This window comes from Xenopus laevis, chromosome 7S, assembly GCF_017654675.1.
Source record: "Xenopus laevis strain J_2021 chromosome 7S, Xenopus_laevis_v10.1, whole genome shotgun sequence".
Classification (NCBI taxonomy): domain Eukaryota; kingdom Metazoa; phylum Chordata; class Amphibia; order Anura; family Pipidae; genus Xenopus; species Xenopus laevis.
The window spans coordinates 64228715-64245591 of NC_054384.1; the positions used below are offsets into that span (position 1 = coordinate 64228715).

At 40.5% G+C, this 16877-nt stretch overlaps 2 long non-coding RNA genes across 2 annotated transcripts; one reads left to right on the forward strand and one right to left on the reverse strand.

Annotated features, from left to right (window-relative positions):
* The first annotated feature begins 1741 nt into the window (after positions 1-1741).
* Positions 1742-2327, forward strand: LOC121396121. The gene is made up of 2 exons (XR_005962841.1): positions 1742-1945; positions 2257-2327. It is a non-coding gene; the product is annotated as an uncharacterized LOC121396121 (long non-coding RNA).
* A 7693-nt stretch (positions 2328-10020) lies between these two features.
* Positions 10021-16287, reverse strand: LOC121396102. Its single transcript, XR_005962821.1, has 3 exons — positions 16115-16287; positions 12918-13248; positions 10021-10081 (listed from the first exon to the last, which is right to left on the reverse strand). It is a non-coding gene; the product is annotated as an uncharacterized LOC121396102 (long non-coding RNA).
* Between the last annotated feature and the right edge of the window lie 590 nt (positions 16288-16877).

Sequence of the window (16877 nt, forward strand, 5' to 3'; positions counted from 1 at the left end):
CGGAGAATCTTCTTTAAGAGGTAATCTTGCAAATTCAACTGATTCAGCACATGATTTCTTCTTCAGAGAGTCTGTCATCAATTCACTTGGGGGTCCCACGTGGCTTTGTGCATATGAGCCCATACGGTTACTGTATATTGTATTTATAAGAAGCCAATCCATCAACAACATTAATAATGGGCTTTAATCATTGACTGGAACAATGTTTCATACAAATGGGAAAATATAGATAAGGAAATAATTAAATGGGTGGTTCACCTTTAATGTATATTTTAGTATATTATAGGATGGCTACTTCTAAGCAACTTTTCCACTGGTCCCATTAAATGTTTTCGATAGTTTTCTGACTCTTTCCAGCTTTCAAATGGGGGTCACTGAGCCCATCAAAAGACAAATGGTCTGTAAGGCTACACATTTATTGTTATTGCTACTTTTCTTCAGCACATGGTTGCTAGAGTAATTTGGACCCTAGCAACCAGATAGCTTTAATTGCAAACTGGAGAACTGCTGAAGAAAAAGCTCAATAACTCAAAACCCACATATAATAAAAAAGGCAAACCAAGTGCAAATTGTCTTAGGATATCATTCTCTGCATCATACTAAGAGTTCATTTAAAGGGGAACAACTCTTGACTTCATTTGGCTGATTATGTCTATTTGTCCCTCTAGGTTTCAACGATGGACAAGAAGCAGAGAAATCCATCTCTTCTGGTAATGCCTCAGTGTAAAACAATCCTCTCTCATCTGAACTGGTGTTTCCCTTTCACGCTTCTATATAAGCTCTCCTTAAGCAGCTGTCTGTCTGCTTCCTATATATATATATATATATATATATATAGATATAGATATAGATATGTGTTGGAGCTGCCAAACAATTTGTCTCTGTGCAGGTAGAACTGACATCCAGGGAATCCAATCACTACATTTATTAAATTTTCAAAATAAAATGCCCTTATTCCTGGCATGTTTGCCCCATAAAAACCCAAACCCCTTTCTGTCTCTATTCTCCTCAGAGCCAGAGCCACTTAGTATTCTGTCCCTAATGCTTTTTCTTTTTACTTCCAGACGCTGTATTCCGTCCTGAAGGACTTCAGGGCGGAATTTACGGACTTTGAGGCCCTTGCTTCTTATTATGGTAAAATCCTATATTATTTATCAGTTCCTAAGGTTGTGCCATTGTTTTATTATTTGTGAATTCCTTTCCCCCTTTAGCTCAGTATTTAACTGAATTGTGTTTTTCCCGCAGAACATCACTACCGGGTCGAATTCGGCGAGAACATCGTCCTGTAAGTAAAACATAAATGGACTTGTTACATGTTGGGAATCATTTGCTATTGCCCCAGGGGTAACTGCAAGGGCAATACGGCTGGAAAATGTTTTATTAACATTCAGTGATATCTTTCTTTTTCAGAAAGCACTTTCTTCTTACATGCGACGTGGACCCGAGGATGAGGGCCAAAGAGAACATTATGCATTACTGGAAAATGCTCAACTCTCTGGTATGTAATGCAGAATAGATGTTTAGATGAATAGGGAACAAATGATATTAGATTGCCAGCTCTTATCTCACGCTGCTTCTTTCTTTATGTTACAGGAAGTGATCAAGAGGGAATATGCCGCCCTCAGGAAATCTGCCAAGCTGCCTCCTGTAAGTGTCACTAGTATAATTATTATTATAGGAGAGGTTATTATTCACTGTGTGTCTCTATAATAATCTAGAACATTATTATTCATTGTATCTCCTGCTCCCCTGGGGGCATCTAAAGTCACCCATCCAAGTGCCATTTTCACCAGAAACAAAAATGGTTTTATCACAAGCGTTCACATGGCCACAATAATGGCATTGGTACAAAGAAGCGCTTAACATTGACTCTCTTCTTCCACAGGATCATCCAACTCGAGTGCAAAACCGGAGGAAGCAGCTTGAGTATTTGCGGCTGGAGAATGTAAGTTCCCCTGGGATCACTGTCCCTGATGCTTTTCTTGGGTGTTTAACTGCTAGATACTGAACTTTGATTGGTCTATTGCAATCGGGACAACGGCACAAGGGGTAATTTGGTTTTTTTTCTCCCAATGATGAGAAAAGGCTGATGCTCAAAATTACAATATCACAACATCAGCTGCCGGCAGGGAATCCCACACGCTCACTGCCCTCAGCATATAAAGGTACTATTAGCAGCACATATACAGGCATAATCCTAATTGTCTCCTTTCTTTCCCCTTTGCTCCTATCCTTGTGCCTCCCCTGCGCTCACAGACTATCAACCAACATCTGACCCAGCTTCACCATGAGTTCTTGAGGGAGCTGAAGCTAAAGAAAGCGGCTGGGTATGTATTTTGCAATTAACACTTTCAATTACACTTACTGGCACATAACATATTCAAAAAAATATAGATGTTTTCTCGTACCTACGGGTGCTTTTGGCCATAATGATAGCACAGAGACTTGAACTTTTTTAGGTCCCTACAACCATAGCATGTATCTCAGCATGTATCACTGGGGGAAGTCTAGCATGGAACTTACTCAGCTCAGTAACTGCCCAATGTGTTACAGTAGGGACAGGTGTGTAGCAGGTATAATGAATATTTCTTAGGTACAAGGCTATTTTAATCCTCCAGTCATCAGAATTGTAGTTGCAATACTTTGAAAACAAATTACAACAATGACCCCATTTTTTTACATTTTCTTCCCTTAAAACCTAGTAAAAACAAGCACACAGTCCTGCAGATGAAGAAGAGGAGGAGGATGGAGCCCCTGCAGCAGCAGATGAGGAAGCCCTTGATACAGAGGACAAGGAAGAGGAAGCGGAAGGAGCTCCCCGCTGAAGACCCTGCAGTGGAGGAGAAGATGAAGGAGCAAGCTCCTGCAGAGGAAGAAGAAGCTCCTGGAGCAGCAGAAGAGGAAGCTCTTGCCTCTCAGGAGAAAGAAGAAGGAGCTGAAGATAAAGAAGAGGATGCTCCAACAAATGAAGAAACAGCTCCTCCCGCTGAAGAACAGCAAGTTCCTGAAGAGGAGGAGAAAGAAGAGGGAGCGGAAGTAGGAGGTTCTGCAGAAGAACATCAATGCCCCTGGAGTGGAGGAGAAGACGATGGAGGAGCAATCTGCTGCAGTGGAGGAGAAAGAGGAGGGAGCTGATGGTGAAGAAGAGATCATCAAAGATCCTCTGGTGGTGGAAAGGCCGACCCTCCGAAAACAGTTCAGGAAGGCCATCATGAAGAGGCTCCGGAGAGTTTGGGTAATGTATCAATTTACTGACAATTACCTATTATCTAGAGATGCCTCATGTTGTCCAATGCAGCTCCACTTTACTTCCTGCTGTTCTGAGCATTTTCAATCAGAACAAATAAAAGGAAATCATACACTGTCTGTTGAGGCCGCAGGCTGATTACTTTGAGGGCACCCCATAGACCAATGTTTGGCTGCCTTTAGGTTGTAAGAGGTTGCTGACAGAGATAAAAGTCTGCAGATAAAGTGTCGATTCTATAGTAGGCCAATAACAGGGGAGGTAGGTAACGCTTATAAGGCTGCTGGACATCTGGCTGAGATATCCACCTTTGGAAAATGGGTTGCTACTGGGTAATGGACTGGCACCAGGTGATCAAAGCGTATAAAAGAATAAATGGCACAGGCTCAAACTGAGATTCATAATAGGCCAAGGCATTCCATGTGTAGAGAGACCCAAACAGTCCCCACAGGCCCAACGCATAGTGCGTTCTTAAAAGCAAGACCTGTAGCCTTTAATATCATAAGGAAACAAGTATGTCTTTATTCTTATGTCAACACTTTCTATATCTTTTCTTTTCAGCATTCCACCCAAAGACTCGCCGCCTGCTGCTGCTGCCCGCCGACCCAACACCATGGCCTGAATCCAAAGAAATCCTAAATGATCCAGGGTGTAAAACCGACTGCCGTTTCTAGGAGTCAGGAAGGAATTTTTACCTACAGTGCAGATTGGTCCCCATAGTACTCTAGGGTTTTTCGCCTTCCTCTGGATCATTGGTCGTTAGGGATGCCCAAATATAAATTAGCTGTTAATTATAATAAATCCTGTGCTCTCCGACAGGTTTCCCCATAAAAAAGTCTCTGTGTTTTTCTTTAATCCCTATGGTGAATATTGAGGGAAGGGGCTCCTGTGCCTCATTCTACCGGTTGGGTGACAGGGCAATTAATACTGCTGGGAGCTGCTCAAAATGGCAGTGTAAGGGTAAAACTGGGTTGGGGTGCTGATACAGTGGTTTATTTGATGAAGGGAATGGGTTAATTTCTCTGCAGGATTATTTGCTTCATATGTACATTGATGGGGATGAAAGACATAGGGACACATATTGATCTCCAATGATTGTAAGGAACTACAAAATTGCTTTACTCCATAGGCCACAATGTAAGCATTTCCATTCAAGTCCATTGCCCTCTTAATATTGGAATTCCATCAACTTCCCACCAGCCTATTTATACTATACCAGACATTTAGTATATGAAGGTGCTTGATATTGGGGAATGCCTGTGCTGGATTTGTTTTTTGGTTACCACTCTCTCCAGGTTATGAGACATCCTTTTGGGGTGGGGGATTCCCTGCTAAAGCGATGGAGGAGTATTATATTTCTTCCTGCCCCCACAATGACACACTCCATTGTTTGCTAGGCGAGGAATCCCTTTGATGAGGTAATAAGGAAGGATTGGGGCAAGTTGGGGCCAACCCTGCCCCTGGATCCACAACCCCCCCACTCAGTACCAAAGTTCACATGGACATGAACCTGGAACAGTAACTTTTGGTCGAGGTAGACTCTTTAAACAGTTACCTAACTCAACCTAAATCAAATTTATTAGTAGAACTTTTCTGCATTTCTGATTTCGGTAAATATGAGGCAGTGGGTTAAATACTTTGGTCAAACACTCGCCGGTCCTAATAAAGGCAATGGTAAACGAGGAAATGTGTTGCCTATGGAAAATCTGTGCTACGGTCAGGTGACAATTCTCATGAAAATACCTTCCCCTCATTTAAATCTTAAAAAAACTTTGGTGGCCTGCGGTCATGAGAGCTATAAACATTGGTGGCCTGGGGCCCTAAGAGTTAAAACATTGGTGACCTGGGGTCATAAGAGTTAAAAACTTTGATAGCCTGGGACCATAAGAGTTGAAGACATTGGTCGCCTGGGGCCCTAAGAGGTAAAAACATTGGTGGCAAGGGGCCCTAAGAGTTCAAAACATTGGCGGCAAGGGGCCCTATGAGTTAAAAACATTGGTGACAAAGGGGCCCTAAAAATCAAAAACATTGGTGACCTGGGGCATAAAGAGCTAAAAACAATTGTGGGCAAGGGGCCCTACTACAAATATCCTTATCATCTACAGTGGGGGTACAATATCCCTTATAATACACAATACTCAGAGTTCCCTGTATAACTCAGCCTGTAGCCTTGTGCATTTATATGTGATGTCTATAGCCTTATAATTTACAATGGGGGGTTTATTACCCCCTATAATACATTTGTAACCGTCCCAGTGTAACTCAACCTGCAGTCTTGTGCATTTATATTGTCACAGAACCCCTCAATGACTTCTAATTTGCTTATTATTTAATGTAGGGGGTACATTATCCCTTATAATACATGACTAATGCTCCGAGTTCCCTGTATAAGTCAGCTTGCAACCTTGTGCCTTTATATGGTCAAAGAACCCCTCAGTGACTTCTAATGTCCATATCAATTACAGTATAGGGCACAGAATCTGTTTTAATACATAAGGGATAGTTCCTGTATAACTCACCCGCAGCCCGTGTGCCTTTATATGGATTCTCAAATCCTTATAATTTACAGTAGGGGTACATTATGCATTATAATACACAAAATATACTCATTGTTCCCTGTATAACTCAGCCTGTATCCTTGTTCCTTTATATGGTCCCAGAAATGTTTCACCGTCCCTCTCTACTATAGCACCTCATCTATTCAATGTGTCAAAACTGCTGATCCCCACATGATAGAAATCGCTGGCAGCCCCCAATAATCCAGGACTGGATAAACAAAATGAGTGAATTATACCATTCTGAGGAAATCTCAGCTACAGACCCTGAATATGTCACTAAATTTACAGCTAAATGGATATACTGGACCCTCTGTAAAGGGGTTGTTCACCTTCCAAACACTTTTTTTCAATTCAGTTGTTTTTAGATTGTTCCCCGGAAATGAAGACTTTTTTCAATTACTTAACATTATTTATTTTTAACTGTTGAATGTTGAAAGTTGAATGTTCCTGTCTCTGGTGTTTGATTCTAGCAGCTCAGTAATTCAGGTGCAGACTCTGAACTGTTGCAATTTTGGAACATTAAGTTGATACATTTCTCAGCAGCATCTCTGGAGTATTAGCAACTATTGTATCAATTCTAACAGCTGCCTGTAATGAAACCCAGAGATTCTTCTCAGCAGGGACAAAGATAAGAAATGTATCAACTAAATGTATCCATTTAGAACAGTTTACAGGGTCGGCGACCCCCAGGGCTGCTTCAGAAGGTGAAAAATGACACTTTACACTTCAAAATTTGAAAAACTGTGACACATAGAAAATAGAAGTCATTGGAAAATGTCATTATTTCTGGTGATCTATCGGAAAACTAGTTGTTTGAAGGTGAACCATCCCTTTATTGAGAGGCTGGGTTGTGAGCTGGGCCCCTCGGAAGTGCCAATTTAAAAAAAAAAGCACCAAAATTGCCTGCCTCTACAGCCACTCTGAAGATAATCCTCCCAGCCGCTCCTAAATTAATCCTTCTAGACACTTTGCAGATAATCCTCCCAGCCGCTATGAAGATAATCCGCACAACCGCTCTGGAAATAATCCTCCCATCTGCACTGTGGATAATTCACTCAATCCATATGAAGATCATCTGCTCAATCACAACAAAGAAAATCCTCCCATCCAACCGGAAGATAATCCTTCCAGAAGCTTTTATTAATTAATCCTCTCAGTTTCCTCTCAATCGCTCTGAAAATGATCCTCCCAGCTGCTCTGAGATAATCCTCCCATCTGCACTGCGGATAATTCACTTAGTCCATATGAAGGGTAATCCTCTCAGTCCGCAATGAAAAAAAATCCTCCCATCCGACCTGAATATAATCCTCCCCAGCCCGCCTCTAAAAGATAATCCTAAAAGTATGTGGGTAATACGATGCTGCAGGGTAGAAATTTTGAAGTCATTTTGGGAAATGTCCCAAAATCACCAAATTTAGGAATGGTTTGCAGCTTGGTACTTTGTAGTACAAAGACATGCATACCAAATTTAGATTTGTGGCAAAGTACCAAGCAAAGTACCAAGCCGCAAACCATTCCTAAATTTGGTGATTTTGGGGACATTTCCAAAAATGACTTCAAAATTTCTACCCTGCAGCATCGTATTACCCACATACTTTTAGGTATCAAGACAAATCACCCAAATATGAAAGCCTAGGGTCCTCTGAACAGTTTGATGCCCAATATGTTTAGGTGTAACCAAGCACGTGGCATATAGGGGCCCCAAAAGGAAGACTCCCATATGGTCTGTCATTTCAGGTACTGCAAAATCAACACATTTACATCGTTTGGGGGGGGGCAAAAGGAGAAAAAAGTAAGTTCACCCCCAGAAAACCATATATTTTCGGAACGTACACATTGCCACGAATCTAAATTGGGTATGCATGTCTTTGTACTACAAAGTACCAAGCCGCAAACCATTCCTAAATTTGGCGATAAAGCAACAGTTTTTACATTTTTGAAATTGCCTAAAAATATTGCAATTGGCCGCATTTATCTCACCCAATTTCTTGCATACAATAGTAAAACACCATAAATATTGATGCCAAGGGTCTACTGAACAGTTTGATGACCAATATGCATAGATATACCAAGGCAGCTGGCATGTGCGGACCCAAATGAAAATAGTGCATATGATTTTTCTCCGCTGCCGATTCGCCTTCTGTGAACATAGACCTTGACTTCATATTATGTGCCTCAAGACCCTCCTAATAGCAAAGACCCCCCAAAACCATATGTTTTTGGAAAGTACACATTCTGCCGAATCCAACAAAGATAACGACGTCTTTCTACACCAAACTACCAAACTGCAAAGCTTTTCTAAACGTAGAGGTTTTTACAACATTTCTGAAAATCGCCTAAAATTGTTGCAGTTTCCCACATTTATCGCACACAATGTTTTACGTATAAAGAAAAATCACCCTAAATATGGACGTCAGAGGTCTACTGAATAGTTTGATGCCCAATATGCAAAGATTTACCAAAGTATGTGGCGTGTACGGACCCCTACATGAAAAACATGCATATGAATTTTCACAGTAGCCAACTAAGCTGCGGAAAAGAGAGCCCCAACTGTGCGTTATGTGCCGTAAGACCCACAAAATGTAAAAAGACCCCCAAAAAACTATATATTTTTGGAAAGTAAAATAAATCTTTCTATACCAAAGCACCAAACAGCAAAACAATACTAAAGATTCATAAGGAACAATAATGCAGGGATAAAATTGCAATAAAACCACAAAAATAGCGTAAATCAATGAAATAAAATAATTGATCCGACAGCATAATTAGTGGCCGAAATAGATTATCCAATAGTCACGCTGTCAAAATAACATGTTTTTAGGCAAAACAAACGGTACAATGAATAAGTAAAAACAAAAAAAAAAACACACCTGTTTTGAGTTTTTGTGTATACATATTTGTGCACTAATAAAAGTTGTCTGAGTGTGCAAATACATGTAATTAAGTGTAAATAAGTGTACAAAACGACCAAGTGTGCTAAAATAAAAAAATTTAAAAAAAAATACAAATTTTTACTAAAATGTTTATGTAAGTGTATAAATGTACTGTAGGTATGTGTAAGTGCAGGTAAATGTGTAAAAAAAAAAAAAAAAAAGGGCACTTACCGTTTTTGTAGCAGGAGGATCGCTGAAACCGATGGAGGCAGCCAGAACAGCGTGTCTGCAGAGTTACTGCGCAGCAGGAAGTGTGTGGGCGGCTGTTCCGGAAGGAAGAGGTGAGTAACGCGCAGCAGCGCTATTTGCAGCGCATTTGCGTCTTTGAAGTCGGATCTGCGACAATCGTGACGCAGATCCGACAGCCCCCCAGCCTTGTTGCCCAGGGGGCTGTCAACCCTTTTGACGCTCTGCGGAGGCAGCAAAAGCCCTGAGTAGGGCTCAGCTGCAGGAGAAAGTACATGGTACGTTCTTGGCAGCCTGAGCCCTGAACCGCCAGCACGTACGCCGTACGTGCTTGGCGGTTAAAGGGTTAAAGAACAAAAAATCATTATCCTATTTATCCAGATTAGCATCCAGGCAATCCTAGCTCCCCAACTGGTAGAAATCTTCAGTAGAGATATGGGACCTGTTATCCAGAATGCTCAGGGTTTTCTGGTAACAAACCTTTCCGTAATTTGGATCCTCATACCTTCAGTCTACTAGAAATTCATTTAAACAATAAATAAACCCAATAGGCTGATTTTGCTTCAATAAGGATTCATTATCACTTAGTTTGGATCAAGTACAAGGAACTGTTTAATTATCACAGAGAAAAAGAAAACTGTTTTTAAAATTTTGGATAATTTGAATAAATGGAGTCTATGGGAGAAAGACTTCTTGACATTCAGAGCTTTCTGGATTACAGGTTTCCAGATAACAGATCCAATACCTGTAAAAAAAAATTTAAGCAAGTGATCCTAGAACTACCACTATATATATATATATATATATATATATATATATATATATATATATATATATATATATATATATATATATATATATATATATTATATATATATATATATATATATATGAAAAAAACATTCTGTAGAATTTTACACCAACCACATCACACTAAAAACCTAAAAAATGGGATCTATGCTAAAAATAACCCACAATATCAACCCCCCAATATCTCCCACAGCAATGCTGGACTAAATACAAACATGTTCTGTTCCGACCAAAGCCATAATACTTACCATGAGAGTGTCCCAGGCAAACGTCTTCCTCTGTCTTCTGATCTCTCTTCTATCCCTTCTGCTATATCCTTCTCTTTTCTTCAGCTTCTTATTTGCATATTCCTGATAAAGACAAATGTATGTAAAAAAAAATACATTAAAAAACCTATATTATGGTTTTTTTTTTGACAACAAACTTTTCAAATCTGCAGTAATTTTTGTACAATTCCATTTCTGTAACAAGATATAGACTAAAAAAATGAAGGGGAAAAAGATCAAATTGAAGGTCACTTTAGAAACCAACATACTTTAGGTTCCAAGTCCAAAACTCCCACTAACTGTAGGTTCACCCCACAGAACCATAGACTTTTTTTTGCAAAATACACACAACCACCAATATGAGCCCATAACCCTTTAGCCCACACAAAAACCTCTGGCTCACTGTCCTGACCTGACTCATAACACTGCTACAGTGCACTATAAGAAAACTAAACCTATGCTAACTGAGCCTCACACTTCCTACTCACTTGGGTCCTGGTTGTGGTTCTCCTGCAAGGTGGCTTCTTCAGTAGATGTTCATCCTGTGATGCACATCTGTCCATGTGGCTTGTCTCCAATTTTCTTCTAAACTCCATCCCTGTCTATGTGTTTCACTACTCTCACTCCCTCTAGTGGCCAAACACTATATATACAGATAACATAGATCCAACCCAACTCTACACTGCCATCTAGGCGCAGAAGTTGGTACAGGTATGGGACCTGTTATCCAGAATGCTCGGGACCTGGGGTTTTCCGGATAATGGATCTTTCCGTATTTTGGGTCTTCATGCCTTAAGTCTACTAGAAATTAATTTAAACATTAAATAAACCCAATAGGCTGGTTCTGTTCCAATAAGGATTAAATATATCTTAGTTGGGATCAAGTACAAGCTACTGTTTTATTATTACAGAGAAAAAGGAAATCTTTTTAAAAAATTTGGATTATTTGGATAAAATGGAATCTATCCAGAAAGCTCCGAATTACGGAATGGCTATCGGGTTTCCGGATAAGGGATCCTATACCTGTAATTACAATGCAATAACTTGTGAATGCCTTTAAAGATTAATGGCACACTGGGAGATATGATGCCCACGTTTCAATTTGTGCAACCATGGGTGAAATATATCCCTGAAATGTTTTTCCACTGGCCAGGGCACTAGGAGCAGGCAGAAGAGGCAGGTCCTACGACGCAATGAAAGGGGGCGCTGGGAGCTACCTTTAAAAATGTCTTCTGCCTTCCCCTAGCCGGATTCCCACCCCTTACTCCCCTTTGCTCTCCCCTCCCCCGTCACCCTCCCCTCCGTTGCTTTCTCTGCCCACCCTTCGTCGCATTCTCCTCCCCTCCATTGCTCTCTCCTTCTTTGGGTGCATCTGGGTTGTTCTGCCACCAGCAATAAAGTAAAGTCAGTCGGAAAACATACTCGGCACTTTGTTCCCAAAATGCAACTTCAGGAACTTTTTATTACCAGCAGGGAAAACATTTTGAGAGAGATTTGCATAAATTCTATTTTCTGTATAATCTTGTCCAGCCCTAGAAGGGATTTTGATCTCCATCTCTTAATTCTGCTAAAAACATATAAACTTTAACTTAGTTACCATCAAGTACAAGACACTGTTTTATTATTAGAGAAAAAGTCACTTTTAAAAAGTATAGGTATTCCTTTGTACTAAGCTTCATGCACTGAATCCAGGCTTTGCATATTCAAATTAGGGGTGGGAAGGGAAATTACATAACTATTGGTCACAAAACAGGAATGTAAAAAAGTGGAAAAAATATTTTTACTTCCTTGTCAGTTTTCATATGCAAATTAAGATTCCGATTCAGTATTCGGTCGAATCTTTAATGAAGGATTCTGGGATTTGGCCGAATCCCAAATACCCAGACACCTCTACGGCTGGCAACAAGACCCAGAGAGCATGCTCAGATGCAGCCTCCAGGCTGGAACACTATGACTGGACTGCTCCACAAGATGGCGGCACAATGCTTTAAGACCAGGCAGTACAGCTGCTATGCACCGCAATAATTGATTGCTGGGCAGCCTTATCATTAAATATAGAGGAGGTTAAGACCGACCTCTCCCTCCTACAAGGTGGACGACAACGAAAACAGGCAGCTCAGGAATGCCTAAGTTTGCTCAAAGACTGTACAGAGAGATATCAAAAAATACGGCAGCATGGGAATTCCCTGTACTAAGCACAATTTAGCAGGAACAGCCCCTAAGTTTACTCATAGCCTGTATAGAGAGTTCCCATAAAAATATGGCAGCATGGAAATTCCCCTGTACTAAGCACAATTCAGCAGGAACAGTCCCCTAAAATGTTTATAGCTTTCACAGAATGATCCCATAAAACAGGGGCAGCATGGGTAATTCCTCTGTACTAAGCACAATTTAGCATAAACAGCCCCTAAGTTTGCTCATAGCCTGTACAAAATTTACTATATAACTATGGCAGCATATGTATTACCCTGTACTAAGCACACATCAGTAGGAACAGTCCCCTCAATTTGCTAGCTTGCTCTTAGTCTGTACAGAGACATCCCATAAAACTATGGCAGCATAGGTATCCCCTGTAGTAAGCACAATTCAGCAGGAACAGGAAGTTACATCACACAGAACTGATATGGTGCCGCAATCATAAGCAAATGGAGAGCTTCTAGAGCTGTTTTATGCAGGTATGGTAGAACATTCTGCATAATAAACAGCGTTCTATCTTGCACTATTGTGACAAATCTATTAGTAATATAATGCATCACTACTTTTCCTTCTGGTGGTGATCTTATAAAAACATCTTCTAATTTAAAGCATAAGCAGCGAGTAACAGGCCCGAACTAGCAATGGGACACTCTACTGATTGGGCAGTTCTATGGCATATTTAAAATGTAATTAGATGTAGACACGCAGCGACGCGCTTTCCTACCTCTGCAGTCAAAACAGCATGTTGGCAGTGGCGCTCTTTCTGCAGATAATCCATTGAAGATAATCCAGCTGCTCTGAAGGTAATCCAGCTGTTCTTAAAGTAATGCTCCTAGCCGCTCTGAAGATAATCCAACCATTCTGAAGATAATCCAACCACTCCTCCCAGACGCTCTGCAGAGAATCATCTTAGTCCTTCTGAATACAATTTTTCCCATCCGCTCGGAAAATAATCCTCCCTGCATCTCTGAAGATAATCCTCCCAATTGTTTTGAAGATAATCCAGCTGCTCCAAAAATTATCCAGAAGCTTTGCAGATAATCCTCCCAGCCGCTCTGCAAATAACACAAAATGAGGTATCAAAAGTATTAACTCACCAAGAAATAGAGGAGGTCCACATGCACCACCCTGAACCTTCAGCTAGGGGAGCAGATGAAAACGGTATTATGATGGAGCAGACAATCATGCAACACTCTTCTAGACAGATGTGTAAAAAGAATGTAGTTTATTCAGAACGTAAAGGTACATTCTATTTACGTCTGTCTTTAAGATAGTTCCATGAGTGCCTGCTCCATCATCATTATACAGTTTTACAAGCTGACAATCTTAGCTCTCATGTGCAACAGCATCCCTCCCCTACACTGGCAGCTTTACACCAGGCTGAGAAAACATATTCTTATTACTTGCATAATAAAACTAAAAATAAAACTACTCGCGTGTGGTCTGCACGGGGCGCGGAGCAGATGTGTGTTCTGGAGCTCCGTGACAACTATCCTGAATACCCCGGTGGCAACTGGCTAGAAGCTCAAATCCTATAAGTATGGCATACCCGACACCACTAGACACTATGGGTGGCAACAAGACCTTGATAGCAAGTTCAGATGCAGCCGCCAGGCTGGAACACTATGCCTGGACTGCTCCACTAGATGACGGCGCATCCCCTTTGCGGGAAGAAGAGAACACCACGCCAGCAACAATGTTTCAGAAATGGCAGCATAGGTATTCCCCTGTACTAAGCACAATTCAGCAGGAACAGTCTACTAAGTTTGCTACTTTGCTCATAGACTGTACAGAGTTCCCCAAAAACTATAGCAGCATAGGCATTCCCTGTACTAAGCACAATTCAGAAGGAACAGTCCCTACATTTGCTAGTTTGCTCATAGCCTGTACAGAGAGATCGCATAAACCTATGGCAGCATATTCCTCCTTACTAAGCACAATTCAGGAGGAACAGACCCTAAGATTGCTCATAGCCTGTACAGAGAGATTCCATGAATCTATGGCTGCATAGGTGTTCCCCTGTAATAAAGGGATACTGTCATGGGAAAACATCTTTTTTTCAAAATAAATCAGTTAATAGTGCTGCTCCAGCAAGACTTCTGCACTGAAATCCATTCCTCAAAAGAGCAAATCTTTTTTAATATTTATTTTTGAAATCTGACATAGGGCTAGACATATTGTCAGTTTATCAGTTGTCCCTAACAGGTTACTTGTGCCACCACTAACAGATGGAACTGCTTCCTGGCAGGCTATTTCTCCTACTTAATGAAACTGAATTTGTCTCAGTGGGACTTGGCATTTACTATTGAGTGTTCTGAGATCTACCAGGGAGCTTTTATCTTGTGTTAGGGAGCTGCTATCTGGTTACCTTCTTATTGTTCTTTTGTTAGGCTGCTGGTGGGGATGATATCTCTCCAACTTACAGCACAGCAGTAAAGAGTGACTGAAGTTTATCAGAGCACAAGTCTCATGACTGGGGACACCTGGGAAATTGACAATATGTCTAGCCCCATGTCAGATTTCAAAATTAAATATAAAAAAAAAAATCTGTTTGCTCTTTTGAAAAATGTAGACTTCTGCTAGAGCAACAATAATAACCGATATGTTTTGAAACAAACATGTTTTCGCATGGCTGTATCCCTTCAGCACAATTAAGCAGGAACAGACCACTAAGTTTACTCATAGACTGTACAGGGAGATCCCATAAAACTATGACAGCATAGGTATTCCACTGTACTAAGCACAATTCAGCAGGAACAGTCCTCTAAAATTTCTCATAGCCTGTAGAGAAAGATCCCGTAAAACTATGGCAGAATAGGTATCCCCCTGTACTAAGCACAGTTTAGCTGGAACAGTCAGTAAGTTTGCTCAAAGCCTGTACAGAGATCCCTGTATAATTCAACCTGCAGCCTTGTGCCTTTATATGGTGACAGAACCTTTCAGTGACAGCTAATCTTATCATTTACGTTGGGGACACAATACCATATAATACCTGTGTAATACTCAGGGTCCAATGTATAACTTAGTCTACAGCCTTGTGCCTTTATATGGTCACAGAGCCAGTCAGTGACATCTAACAACCTTATCATTTAAAGTAGGGGGTGCATTATCCCTTTTAATCAATGAGTGATAGTCCCGTGTAACTCAGCCTCAGTAAAAACCACAGTAAAAAGTAGAGATGCGCCGAACCCACTATTTTGGATTCGGCTCAACCTCCGAATCCTTCGTGAAAGATTCGGCCGAATACCGAACCCTAATTTGCATATGTAAATTAGGGTTGGGAAGGGGAAACCATTTTTTACTTCCTTGTTTTCTGACAAACTCATGTGATTTCCCTCCCCGCCCCTAATTTGCATATGCAAATTAGGATTAGGTTCAGCTGGGCAAAAGGATTCGGCCGAATCCGAATCCTGCTGAAAAAGGTTGAATCCTGGCCGAATCCTGGATTCGGTGCATTCCTAGTAAAAAGCCCACATAGACGTCAGCGCTAAAAACTAACCTCCCCACACATAATTTATAAAAAGCCATTGGTGGTTAAAACAAAAACATTGTTGGCCAGGGTCCCTTTTTAAAAAAATCATTGGTGGTCAGGGCCCCCCATAAGTTAAAAATAAAAAAATTGGTGCCAGGGCCCCCATAAGTTTTTTTTTTTTAAAAAAAGAAAATTGGTGGTCAAGTTAAAAAAAAAAAAAAACAATCATTGGTGGCCAGGGCCCTCCCCCTATAAATTAAACAAAAACCTTTGCACCAGGATCCCCAAAAAAATAAATAAATTAAAAAAAAAAAAAAACATTGGTGGCCATGGCCTCCTCTTAAAAGTTAAGAAACATTGGTGGTCAGGGGCCTATATAGTATTAACATAATACATTGGTAGCCAGGGGTTTAATAAAATGTAAAAACCAATTGTTCAGTGGACCTTACTCCTTTCCTGGCTTTGGGTCCTTTCAAGGCTTCAGGACTTCAACTTCGGGTCTTTTCGTGACTTCAGCTCTTTTTGCGGCTTTGAAGACCTCCCCACATGGTAGGTCAATTCAGGTACTGCAAAATCAACACATTTACAGCATTAATTTGTGAGGCAAAGATAGAATAAAGTATGTTCACCCCAGAAAACCATATATTTTCAGAATTTATTTCTTTCTACTCCAAAGCACCAAGCCACAAGCCTTTCCTAAATTTGGCGGTTTTGGTGACATTTACAAAAATCACCTCATAACTTTTACCTTGCAGCATCTTATCCACCACATACTATTAGGTACCAATATAAAACACCCCACATATGAAAGACTGGGGTCCACTGAACAGTTTTGATACCCAATGTACGTACATAGGCTTATTGAAGTACATAACATGTAAAGACAAAATCTACCTTGTGCATACTTATTTGATGGCTTACATTTATTTATAAACACTGGCAGTTTTATGTGGAATAAAAGCTACAAACAATTAAAGTGACCCCTGAAAACCATATTTTGTAAACTACACATTATGATGACTCCATAATGGGCGATTATGTATTTCTACTGCAAACTGTGAAACTGCAAAGCAATGTAAGAAAAAAACTGCAAAAAAAAAAAAAATCACCAAAAAAACAAATACAATTAGGCAAATCAATAAAATAACTGATCAGATAGGGTGACTTTTGCCTTGAGTATTCTGAACACTAAACACGCTATGACATCAGTTT